Source organism: Sus scrofa, chromosome 4 (assembly GCF_054392235.1).
Source record: "Sus scrofa isolate SSC_HxYL_T2T_F1_AM1 chromosome 4, Sscrofa_HxYL_maternal_Yorkshire_Landrace_v2.0, whole genome shotgun sequence".
Lineage (NCBI taxonomy): Eukaryota > Metazoa > Chordata > Mammalia > Artiodactyla > Suidae > Sus > Sus scrofa.
In genome coordinates, this window is record NC_139386.1 from 30,878,733 (window position 1) to 30,892,537 (window position 13,805).

The 13,805-nt window shown below is 38.1% G+C and overlaps 1 protein-coding gene and 1 long non-coding RNA gene across 24 annotated transcripts in view; one reads left to right on the plus strand and one right to left on the minus strand.

Annotated features, from left to right (window-relative positions):
• Positions 1 to 13,805, minus strand: part of OXR1 (oxidation resistance 1) — a 519,861-nt gene that overhangs the window by 127,417 nt on the left and 378,639 nt on the right. The gene's annotated exons all lie outside the window — the stretch shown is intronic.
• LOC106510005 (uncharacterized) overlaps positions 12,193 to 13,805 on the plus strand; it is a 77,122-nt gene continuing 75,509 nt past the window's right edge. For all 3 annotated transcript variants that reach the window (XR_001308091.3, XR_014843517.1, XR_014843518.1), the window contains exon 1: positions 12,193 to 12,331. This is a non-coding gene — a long non-coding RNA (uncharacterized LOC106510005). The remainder of the gene's footprint in view (positions 12,332 to 13,805) is intronic.

Here is a 13,805-nt window from a genome sequence, read left to right on the forward strand (position 1 = left end):
ATGACAGTATAAAGCTAGTATGTATTTGTGATCACATTTGAAGGTAATATGTTTTCACATTAAGCATAAAAATACTATTTTATTATCCCCCAAGCTTTTATTAAAATCTGATGGGTCAGCCTTATTGGATCATGTTATATCTTTCTTCATGCTCTATATTTGCAAGATCTACAGCTCCTAGGAAACCGATCTTTGCAAACTATTTAGGTTTAGGGACCATATCAATAACATGTTCTCAATGAGTAATATTTTCTGCCTTTTTGTCTAGGATGTGAACTAAAATATTCCCAGTGTCTATGATTTTATTTCAGTTTCCAAACTGCAAGTATTTAACATATTTTTTGCACTTTATCCTGGTGAGAGATATAGCAGTATATAAGGTGTTATAATAAAAAGCATACATTGCAATTTCCTCAGAACAGAAGGCTAAAACTTTACTGAGGGATTGTTTTCATCTGGTAATTAAATCACAGTATCAGGGAGTTCCCTGGTGGCTCAGAAGGTCGAGGATCTGCCATTACAACTGCTGTGGCATGGGTTTGATTCCTGGTCTGGGAACTTCCTCATGCCACAGATGCGGCCAAAAATAAAAAATAAATTACATCAATGTATCAGTAATATGTTCTCACGTAAATGTGTGTTGAAAATTATTGAGCATTTATATATTCTTATTGGGATCAAATCTTTCTTAGTAGACTGATTATCATCTTTTATCACATGACCTAACTCATTATTAGCACATAGTAGACATTCAATAAATATTTGTTAAATGAAGTGAATTAATACTAATAGAACACAACAAAAACATATTACATGTTCATGAGTGTTCTCGATCTAGACTCATATCCATGAAATATTCTACTTTTTACAATTCAATTTGTAATTACTTAAAATTAAAGCCACAAAGATATTTTGACAGATTTTTTTCTCATGTGTGCCTCCAAAATACTGTTAGGTAAATGCAAAAGAAGATGCATAACAGTTCAAGGGTAAGTATTTTTGCTTTTTTTTTTTTTTTTTTTTTTGCTTTTTAGGGCCACACCTGAGGCATGTGGCAGTTCCCAGCCACCATCACAGCAACTTAGAATCCAAGCCCTGTCTGCAAACTACACCAGAGCTCATAGCAACGCTGGATCCTTAACCCACTGAGTGAGGCCAGTGATTGAACCTGCATCCTCATGGATAACCAGGTGTGTTTCTGCTGCTCCACAGTGGGAACTCCCAAGGGTGACTATTTTCTGAAGACATTTAATTTGTCGTCTTAATTTCATGTTTCATCCATACATATGTAAAAACAGTTTGGTTAACATCCTCATATAGTGCTATTAAGCATCACTACTATAAAAAAGAATCACTATAAAATTGTTGTGAGATTTTAGAAAACTAAAGAATATAATTGTGTCTGTGCAGATTCCAGCCTAAAAAACTCCCAACAGTTCCAGAGTCTCCCATTTCTCCTTCTTGCTCTTCATCTCCTACCACTCACAAACTGATCTTGTACCTGTATTTGAGATATTTAATCAGTATTTTCTCTTTCTCTAATGATTTCTGTGCCTGATAACCATTTCCTCTGATCCAGAAGCATCTCCCTTGCTCTGCTGGCCTCCTGGTGTATTCTTCCAGGCTTTACACTTGAGGTCCCATTTCATACAGCAAAAGGCCAGAAAAAAACCCTCCAGAGGGAACTGGTCTAATCTTTTCTTGAGCGTATTGCTATAGGTTATTTCCAGAAATTTCTATTTAGCTGTCCCATTCACTTACTGAATATTGGCTCCACTAGATTCTATTCACAAACTAGCAAGAGGTCTATTGCTCTCCACCCCTAACCACTCTGCCCTAGAATCATAAGATAGCTACAGAGTGAAAGAAAACAGGGAAGTTAAAAACGAAAGAAAACATCTGGTTACCAAAGGGGACAGACGGGGGTGGGGGTGCGGTGGAGGGCTAGACTCGGGGTTGGGACTGGCAAATGCATACTGAAGTATGTGGAATGACTGACCAGTGGGGACCTGCTGTAGAGCACAGGGAACTCTACCCACCATTGCGTGATAACCTATGTGGTAAAAAAATCTGAAAAAGAATGGATGTGTGTACATGTATAATTGAAAATCATTTTGTTATACAGCAAAAATTATCACAACCTTATCACAACTTTGTAAATCAACTATACTTCAATAAAACATTAAAAATGAAAACAACAACAACGACAACAACAAAACCAAAACATAATGTCCTGGTAGTGACCTCAAACGTTCAAGAAAATAAATGCCTTTACTAATCTTAGGTCTATCCTAGTTCTTAAGAGTTGGTTGTTTTATTTGTTAGCAGTGGTTGCTATAGAGTTTTGCTGTTGCTGATATCTTTCCTTGATAAATTATACAGTAATATACTTCTGAAACTAAAAAAAATTTTTTGGACTTTTTTTTTGCTTTTTAGGGCCGCAACCATGGCATATGGAGGTTCCCAGGCTAGGGGTCAAATCAGAGCTGTAGCTGCTGGCCTATGCCACAGCCACAGCAGTGCAGGATCTCAGCCGTGTCTGCAACCTACACCACAGCTCATGGCAATGCCAGGTCCTTAACCCACTGAGAAAGGCCAGGGATTGAACCTGCGTCCTCATGGATGCTAGTCAGATTCGTGAACCACTGAGCTAAGACAGGAACTCCTGGAACTAAAATTTTTAACACATGATTCTATTGAAAAATACCTTTCAATGTAGAACACTGTCAGCCTGACAAAGGATAAATGTTTTTACACTAGAAAAGTCTGAGGTTCTTGTAATCTTGAATACAAAAAATCATACCATTTGGTTTTGCTTTTATTTTATTTTATTTTATTTTATTTTTTGTCTTTTTGCTATTTCTTGGGCCGCTCCCGTGGCATATGGAGGTTCCCAGGCTAGGGGTCGAATCGGAGCTGCAGCCACCAGCCTACACCAGAGCCACCGCAACATGGGATCCAAGCCGCGTCTTCAACCTACACCACAGCTCACGGCAACTCCGGATCCTTAACCCACTGAGCAAGGGCAGGGATCGAACCCGCAACCTCATGGTTCCTAGTCGGATTCGTTAACCACTGCGCCACAACGGGAACTCCTGGTTTTACTTTTAAAATTCAGTGCTCCACTCTCACTCCTTTCTTTGAAAAAAATATATTTTAATTAGCTCTCCACAAAAGGGATTTTCAGATAGAAATATTTTAACTGTCTTCCAGTGGGTGGGCATATCTGACCCAACTTTCAAGATGCTCTGAGACCATATTTGGGTTGCATTATGACTAGTCAAATGGCAAGAGTTCATAGAGTTTATGGATTTAAGAATAATTTGCAGGAGTTCCTGTTGTGGCACAGTGGAAACAAATCCAACTAAGAACCATGACGTTGTAGGTTCTATCCCTGGCCTCGCTCAGTGGGTTAAGGATCCGGCATTGCCTGAGCGTGGTTTGGGTTGCAGATGAGGCTAGAATCTGGAGTTGCTGTGGCTGTGGCTGTGGCCGGCAGCTATAGCTCCAATTAGACCCCTAGCCTGGGAACCTCCATATGCTCTGCGTGTGGCCCTAAAAAGCAAAAAAAAAAAAAAAAAAAAAAAAAAAAAAAAAAAAAAAAAAAAAGCAAAGGAAAAAAAAAAGCAAAAAAAAAAGGAAAAAAGAGTAATTTGCAGATGGTATATTTTAAGGTTAAGATTTTAATTTCCTACTGATATATTTAAAAAATGCCCACCATGGAGTTTTAATTAATTTATGCTTATTTTACTCTTATGACCAGAGAAGAAAGGCATGTATTGAGTCTCTTTCTTCTGAAAACACAACTTCTTCCCTTCTTTTACCTTTTTAATAAATCAACCTTATATTTATATATTACTTTTTTGCTTTTCATTTTGCTAAAACTCTCATTTATTTTCCTCTAATTAAGGCTGCTCTGTCCAAGACTGCTAACTACCAAATATTCATTCTTCCCTTCTTCCTTCCTGTTTCTATTTGGAATGATAATATGTTTAGCAAAAAAAAAATATAATTTTTCACTATCTTTTTCTAGGTGGCTCTGTGATCTAGTTCTGGGTACACTAAGACATGAGCTGAAGTCTACTAGAAGTTTTTGCTTCAGTGATACAGGTGCTCCTCCTTTCTGGCTCAACCTTCCCCCTATATGGAAGGTGGATGTGATGGCAGGAGCTATTATAGCTCTCTTAGAACCATGAGGAAAAGGCTAAGAAAATTTTAAAGAGCCTCCAGCCTTGACAGCCTGAACCTTTATCAGTGATCGCCTATTTCTGGACTTCTTCACACAGGAGAAAAATAAAGCTTTATGTGTTTAGATAAATGTCATCAGGAGTCTTTACTCACAGGGGAATGCAACTCCTCACTATTAGAGTAGGAATTTGAATTTAGGTTCTCAGTTTCCAGCTCTGTAAATCTTGCTATTACCTCTTTTAGATTATGGTGTATGCTAATCCTAGACTATAAACTTGACTCGTTCCTAGTCCTAGTACCCATGAAAATAACATTCAACATCAAGTCTTAGAGCATGAAAAAAAGGGTAGTGTCACATCTTGAATTTTAATTGGTTACCTCTATAACCTTTAGCAACAAAACTGAGTAGCCAAAGGCTGTTTTTAGCATTTCTCACCACTTTTTTTTTTTTTTCCTTATCCAATGAGCTTATTTTGCCTCCTGGCACTCTGTAACCTTTGGTATCTAGCATTCTACTCCTATCTAGGCCTGCCCTTTGCTAAGGGCTCTAAGCTCTCAGTTACATTGTCTTCCACCTCTCCACCACCAAGCAAAGCTGATGTGATTAGAGGAGAAATATAGACCTGCTGTCATGGAAGTAATTTATGGGGATGTAAGCATCATTTTAAGAAAATATTTGCATTTTGTAAGAGGGACCTGTAAATCCAGTTGAACCTCTCAAGTTGGAAAGCACTGAAAAAATCATTTGCGAGTGAGAGGTTGCTCTGGTATTCCTCATCTAATCCAAGCAGCCACTCTTATCGCCAGCTCAGCCCCTTTAACTTCTTCCTCATATACCCTCCACCCTCAGCCAGCACAGGCAGCAACACAGCACCAAGCAGGGGTTTGGTGCTCAGTTTGAAGACCTTCCTAGTCCTAGAATTAGAAGAACCTGAAAAAGAATGGATGTGGGTATATGTATAACTGAATCACTGTTGTACAGCAGAAATTATCATAATATTGTAAATCAACTATACTTCAATAAAGCTTAAAACAGGGATGGCAAGGAATGTTTTTTGGTGATAATTCTATACATTTAAAAAATATTGGAGTTCCCACTGTGGCACAGCAGGTTAAGGATCCAGTGTTGTCTCCGTGGTGGCTTGGGTTTGATCCCCAGCCCAGTGCAGTGGATTAAGGATCTGGAGTTGCTGCCGCTCTGGTGTAGCTTACAGCTGGGGTTCATATTTGATCCCTGGCCTGGGAATTTACATATGCCGCAGGTACAGCCAAACAAAACAAAACAAAAGCAAAAAAAAAAAAAAAAACCAAAACAAAAAGACAAAAATATCTACATTAGTAGATATTTTAACTATTAATATAAATTGGGCAATTAAGTTTTTCATGTTTTAATGTTTCTTTGACATCCTGTAAATCCTGTAATAAATATTCTTCCTGTATCTCCCTCTTGTCTTTTCTCATTCGCTGTCGTGTCCTTGGCATGAAAAACCTACTTCCTCTTTGAGATCATTCTACCATAGCCTTTAATTCCTTTCATGTGCAGCTCAAGTGCCTATCAAGTGAAAAAAACAAAAGCACACTCAAGCAAAGGACTCAGTTTCTAGCCTCAGCTGTACAATTCATGGGCTAACTGATCTTGGGCCCACCATTTACCATGTCTGGGCCTCAGACTTAGCTGAAAAATGGTGAGGTAGATTCACCTTGGGAAGGTCCTTCAGTTTCAGGATTCGATGATTTAAGCCCACGTGTACACTTCTGTCATTAATCTTTGCAAGAACCTTGCAGGGAAGGAGAGTAATGTTATCCCTCTGTTGCAGATGAAGAAATCAGGGGTAAAAGAGGATCAATGGCTTTATCTACTGTTGTACAGGCAGCAGTGCAAGAAACTAAACCCAGGTATTAGCTGACTTTCATCTCTTCAGAGAAAGGTAAGACACCATTTCCCTATACAAAGAGGAGACAAAGGGGGTCAGATGGGTGAGATGCTAAGGGCCACATACAAACTCCTAAGACAGAGCAGGGGTTTCACTCTCTTAAGACAGGGGATTATAACTTGTAGATATATCATATTGCATTAGATCACAACGACTAAGGGAAATTATTACCATCTTCCCCCAGCGCGACAAATCTGCTTTAGACCTTAGATTATTGGACAACACTTAGGGGTGGAGGGTCCCACCACACAAACTAAAAAGAAAAACGAAATGGTTTATTAAAAATGATGTTTACCTTCTTCTTCATATAGACTAATGATGGTCAATGGATACTTATTTGATTCATTTTATAATTTAAGAAATACTTTTGTGCTGATATATATATATCGGTTCTTTAAATTTTAGGGGACAATGTAAATTTCAGAAATATTTCTTCATCAGTATTCTTTTCTTTTTTTGTCTTTTTAGGGCCACACCTGTGGCACATGGAAGTTCCCAGGCTAGGGGTTGAATCGGAGCCACAGCTCCCGGCAACGCCTGCTCCTTAACCCACTAAGCGAGGCCAGGGATCAAACCGACATTCTCATGGATACTAGTCAGGTTCATTACTGCTGAGTCACATCAGAATTCCCAGTGGTATTCTTGACATAATATTACACACTAGTCAAGAGAACATATGCATTTATGAGTTTAAAACTCTTATTCTATTAAGTGGGGGAAAAACAGAATATGAGCACTGGCAATGACAATGATTTACTTCTCCATTGATATTATCCTCTGCTTTTTGTTGTTGTTGTTAAATTAAAAAAATTATTATAGTTGATTTACAATGTTGTGCTAATTTCTGCTGTACAGCATAGTGAAGCAGTCATACATATACATACATTATTCTTCTCATTCTATCTTCCATCATGTTCCATCCTCTATTTTTATCAGGCCTTTCAGGGGGCATGACAGTAGTTGGATGCATAGAACCCTGAACTAGTAGTCAGATGATCCAAACTCTATTCCTGGGACTTGCACTGACTCACTCAGTGACCATGTGCCTATCGGCTGATCTCCCCTAAGTTCTCAGATCTTAGAATTCAGGGGTGTTTTCTAATTTGCTAACCTCTGAGAAATGCTGTGAATGGAGGTACAACTGTGTTTGGAACATGTAAAAAAGGACTGGGGAGAGGGAAAGGCTTAAGACTTGAGTCTTAGTCCACTTAGCATGAAACATAACCAGTATTTTTTAAGAAAACTTAACTTTCATTTCACTCTTTCTGAATGCCATCTTCTTCTCCTTCAGCCTTGCCTCTCTCCATGTGGTAGGAAAATCCGTCCATGTTACAGAGGGAAAAGGGGAATGAAGAAAAGGAGGGTTTGTTGTCCTTCATCCCCTCTGACCTCCGTAAGTCTGATCCTGCGCCTCCATAATGATCTGGTTGAACGTTATTTGGAGAGCTGGTACAGTTACCCATTAAATGGGAGGAGGATTTCTTCACTTTTGAGAAAGGGAAAAGCCCCCCCATTCTGAAATTCTCTTCAGAGCTTACTTCACTTCTTCCATTTTTTCAACAATTGCTGAGTGTGGCATATTGTGCTCAGCTCTGAAAATAACAAAGACAGTGAAGATATGGTGTCTGCACCCAAGGAAGAGCTCATAGGTCGGAGGCACTAGATATTTCAACAATTTATTACACTACAATATGTTGAGTGTGAAGATGAACGAAGACAGCATAGAGGAGACTGGAACATCTAGAAAGAGTCAAAGAAGTGGTTTATCAGTTAACCTTGGTGAGAAATGGAAGCAAGGGAAAAAAGGTCATTCTCCAGACAAAGTTTTATAGAAATAGGTTTTTTTAAAGGCAAAAATGAATATTTTATCAAGCTGAATTGTATACCAGGCAATATGCCAGGCTGTCGTAAAGTCTATAAAAGCATTGTTTTGGAGTTGGATAGATAAAATTACAATTCCATTTCTGGCTAAAGGTGTGACCTTGGGCAAGTTGCCTGACCTCTAAAAATCTGTTAATTCATTTAGAGAATGGAGATTATAAAGGAATCTATACCTCATATGGTTATATGAAGATTAAATGAAAGAGTACACATAAGCACTCAGCCCCGTCTTTGGAACCTGGTAAGAGAGTAGGTGTTCTATGAATACTAGTTATTATGAGGTATTTTATGTACAGCTTCTCACTGAACCCTTGCAATGATCCAGTGGACAGGCATTTCTAAAATTAGGTCAATGAAGAGGATATAGAACACAGGAAATGCTAGGAAGATAGGTTCCAAAGCATGAAAGATTGTATTGCCATGAGAAGGAATCTGGATTATATGTAGCAGGCAATGGAATCTCTTAGAGGATTTTTAAAAGAGAATCAATGAGTTCTGTGTTTTAGAAAGAGCCTTAAGATGGCAGTGTGGATAATAGGTCGGAAGGGCATTGAAGAAGAAGGTTAAAAGTTCGGCGAGGAATTCTTGTAGTGAATCACTATGAATGATAGTCATATAGGAAATCCCAAAGGCAACTCTAGGGATCTTCATAAAAAATTGGCAGGTTGGCAGATGCCCTGCTCCTCCAATGTCCATCTCTTCCTGCATTCTGTCCTGGCAAAAGACATGCTGATGAATTGTACTCGCACTGAAAATCTTTTCAGATTGGTTGTCTTTGTGAGCAAGTTGCTTAAGGTGTTAATCATCTCTGAAAAGGCAGCAAGTCAGTCCCCTGCTGGTATTGGGAGAACTAAATGTCAGTGTGACTGTTTCTCGGCTGCAGGAGAGAAGCAGAAAGCAGACACTAAAAACATTCAGGTAGTTTACTACCTTTCTGACTTTTGTCATCTTCATATGCTGATGACCATCATCAATCTACTGCACTGATTCAAGAGGAGTAAATCACACACAACGGTAGAGTTGATGTAAAATGCAAACAGAATATATTTCATTCCACCATTGATTTACCACCACATATTTATTAGTGCTTCATCGCTTTCTATTGGAAAAAGCCAATTTTCCTTATCCCAGCATTTAATGTTTCCACTCTAAGGCAACAGTCCCTTTCCACTATTTTTTGCTGAAGATCATCAATGGTAAAATGTATGCTTGGAAAGAGAAAGGACTGCAAAAGAAGTTTAAAACATGTCGATGGGCACTCTTCTCTCAAAATAACAGGAGCTAGGTAATTCAGAAGGACTACTCTGTTAGATACCTGCATCTGAATATACACCTTTGTGAAAAAAGTATGAGAAACCAAGTTTTCTTTTGAAATACCTGAATTTACTATTCTGAATCCTTCCCTTTCTGCACGTGCTCCAATCCAATATTGATTAACAAGACATGCTTTGTTGCCTTGATTTCGGTTGTTTGCATAACATGAACATATACTTTGACTTGAGAGGTAACTATCAGAGAAGAGTGAAGACACGGAGGAGCAAAAAAGTCTGAGCATTTTCTCCTTTTCTGGATTTGCAATTCTAGAATGATAAAAGAAAATACGTGTCCTAGCTCTTTAAAAAGGTGAGTACATTAAAAATCATATTGCATCTAAAATATGTTAATTTGGAGTTCCCTTTGCGGGTCAGTGGTTAACAAATCCGACTAGGAACCATGAGGTTGCAGGTTCGATCCCTGGCCTCGCTTAGTGGGTTAAGGATACAGCATTGTGGTGAGCTGTGGCGTAGGTCACAGACACGGCTCAGATTCTGCATTGCTGTGGTTCTGGCGTAGGCTGGCTACAGCTCCAATTAGACCCCTAGCCTGGGAACCTCCATATGCCGCATGTGTGGCCCTACAAATACAGAAAAAAAATTAAAATATGTTAATTATTATATATATTTATAAATCATTTAAAATATTTTTACAATGACAATTAGCTGTTAATGTTCTAAAGAATTTTTGAATCTTCGCAGTATTAAATTTATTAAATGTGTTTGCAACTGAGAAACAGTGACAGGATGATAGTGAATAATAACTATAAGATCTTTTCTTCAAGTTTAAGACTTGATCATAGTGGTTGTTTTTTGATAATTAAAAGGATTTACAGCATTAAATCAGAAAAGCAGCTTCCTAGACTTGGAGAAGAAAGTAGAGGGGGGAAAAAGACATCCTTAAGTGAAACAAATAAATGTGTAAGAGATTTTTTAAAAAAAATAAGAAAATGAGATACTTTCAAAGTAAAAAAAAAAATTACAACCAAGATTTAATCATCCAGAGAAGGAGGTAGGAAACCATAACACCAATGAAAAATTAATTAATTAAAAAATATGAAAAAGGACTGAATTAAAAGAGAAAAGCCACCAAACTTTAAAATCAAGGCTATGTCATACATCTGTAGAAATAAATTGAAAATATAATAAGCAAGGGAGTTCCCATCATGGCTCAGCGGTTAATGAACCCGACCAGCATCCATGAGGATGTGGGTTCGATCCCTGGCTTCGTTCAGTGGGTTAAGGATCTGGCATTGCTGTGAGCTGTGGTGTAGGTCGCAGATGTGGCTTGGATCTCACATTGCTGTGGCTGTGGTGGTGTAGGCCAGTGGCTATAGTTCCAATTGGACCCCTAGCCTGGGAACCTCCATATGCCCCAGGTGTGGCCTTAAAAGACCAAAAAAAAAAAAAGAAAGAAAGAAAATATAATGAGCAAATAAGCAAGAAATAGGAAATACTAGTTAAAATATAATCCTCAAATCTACAAAAGGTAAAAGAGGTTTTCTTAGCTAACACAGTAAATATCATACCTCTACATAATAACTTTGAAAATTAAAAAAGATGAATATGTGGTTAACTGCATAACCCTGACTTGCCTCTATGCTTAATAGCTCCAACCCTGCAGTATTTCTAATATGTTCAGATTGTTTTTTCAGTTTTTAGAATTTTTTTTGCCTTGAAAGAATTTATGATATGAAACACACACCCACATACACACACACTATTAAAGCAAACTGAGGTTTCCCTTTCTTTTATTGTAGCAACTCTTTTCTGTCTCTCTTTTTTTCAGCCATAAGGAAACTTCAGTTACACCAAAGCCTCAAGTTCATTTCAAATCTGGGTTAAAAGATGGTTTTGATCTTTGGACAATTCTGATGATGCACGTGGAATCAGATCACATGAATGCGTGTATGTCTGGGGAGGGGTGCTTTTGCAGGTCCCTTTGTTAGGCAAGTTTTACAAACCACACCTTCCTTCACTATCAAATGGAAGTAATGTAGCCCGGCCTACTTCATGGCGATGCTAAGGAATTTTAAGTAAAATGAGATTGCATGTAAAGGTTTTTACAAATTAGGCAGTACAGAATAAATTTAAGTTATTCTCTATTAGAAATAATAGCAGATTTACCACTGAGTTACATTACAGAAGAATAACAATTCCAACACTCTTAGGCATAAACGAAGGTTAATTATGAGGGTACATCATGCTGCTGACTAACTCTGAGACTTCATCTTGTACCATTACTACTCTGTCTAGTCCTGTTCTTTCTGTTTTGTGAATAAACCAAATTTGTTTTCACCTCCCAGCCTTTGCATTTACTACCTCTCTACCTGGTCAGCTATTCTCCTGGCTCCTTTTATGGCGTCTCATTATATGAGTCTATCTTGAATGACACTTTCTCAGAGAGACCCCCAGTATTATACAAGCTAATTATGCTGTGCCCCCACCTCCTGACTCTAGTTTCATGTGATTACATTATTCTATATTGCTATTATTATTTTCTTAATATTTATTATCTAAATATCTTCTTCCTTTTTTCTTTTCTTTTCTTTTCTTTTCTTTTCTTTTTTTAGGGCCATACCTACAGCATATAGAAGTTCCTGGGTTAGGGGTTGAATCAGAGCTGCACCCAATGACCTAAGTCACAGCCACAGCAACATTAGATCCAAGCCACATCTGTGATGCATGCTGCAGGTTGCAGTAACGCTGGATCCTTAACCCACTGAATGAGGCCAGAGATCAAACCCACATCCCCATGGACTCCACGTCAGGCTCTTAACCCACTGACCCACAAGGAAAACTGTGTAAATATCTTATTTCCATTTTACTAGTTTAGGGAGAAACCACCACCATGTAAGGGCAGAGCCCTCTTTACAAAGAAACTGAGGAACCAAGAAATCTGTCACTAAGCTAGATCAGACTGCCAACACTTTGGATGACAGTCAGGAAGATCATAGTGACCTTGTTAAATCCAAGAAACGGTCAGCTGGAAACCTGACTTTCCACAGGAGCAAGGTAGGAAGGGAAGAACACGAAATTAACAATTTTCCATATGATGCATTTGGATAAGTAATGGTATCTTTTTGTAAATAATATTCAGTATGTATTAACACACCCTTCAGATAACTATTTGCCTCTAATTTCTATTCTATGGCATATGCACTATTTAAAAATACTCCCTCTCACTAGTTCCATCTGTCATCTAAAGCAAAATTGTGACATGTCACATTTATTGATGGCATTTCCTAACCGTCTCCTTCACAAAGTGTTTCTTCACTCTTGAGACATTTAATCACTTTCCACTCACTATTTACATACCTGCCCTGCAGCTCACTCTCCAAGCCTCTGCCTTCAGCTGTCAGCAGATCTCAATTTGCTGTTTCTTCTAAATTCTAACTCAGAATCACATATAACACAACTATGACGCCTAACAAAATGCATAATTATAACTGTCTGTATATGTCTGTCCCTCTCATTAGATTCCATCTGTATTACCAAATATGTAGTCCCAGTGCTTACTTATTACAGAACATAGTAGGCATTCAGTAAATGTTTTCCTTTTACATTTTTCCATAGTGGCATTCTCCTTTTAACATTGCCCATATTTACCTTATTATTACTATTTGAATGTTAACATGGGTGGAAGTGGGGTCCTTTATTTATATATTTTTCTATGCTAAAAACTCATACCTTCTGTTTTGAAAAAAATTAAAAAGTGATGGAGGAAAGAGGCTTTGCTATATCTAACTGTGCTAAGCCAGCCAACTCTCAACTTTCTACTCAATGGGCGGGGAAGTGTATCCAAAAAAAAAAAAAAAAAATCCCCAGAGAATAGCTGAATCTATATATAGTTTTATTTTTCCAATTAATCTACCCAGTCACTCAAATAAGGAAAGCCAGGTGGACTGAACACAGACTCCAGAGCCAGGCCTCAGGTTTAAATCCTGGTTCTGTTATTTAGCTTGTTTGCTTTAGACAAATTTCTTAATCTATCTGCATTATAACTTCCTCCTTGGTAAAATGGGGGTAATAATTATACCTAATGAATAGGGTTGATCCAAGGATACAGTCAAAAAATATTTATTGAGGGCATATTACACGCTCTTGGTACAAGGGATAGAATATATATATTAAAAAAAGACAAAAAAATTCTTCTTCACAGAGTTTGCATTCCAGTTAGCAAGATAAATACAAACAATATGTGTTAGCAGTAACTGCCAAGGAGAAAAGAAAAAAAAAAAGCAGAGTAGAAGGGTATGAACTGTTGAGGGACTGGAGAGATTTGAAGTTTTAGATAAGGTAGCCAGGGACGGTCACACTGAATGGTCAACTTCTGGAAAAAGAATGAAGAAAGTGCAAGAGCCAGCCATGTCAGTCTCTTTGGGAAGAGCCCCCAAGGCAGAGGGAATAGTCATTGTAAAAGCCTTGAGAAAGAAAGAAGCATGTCTGGTGGATTCAAGGCACAGCAAAAAGGCCAGCTTGGATAGAG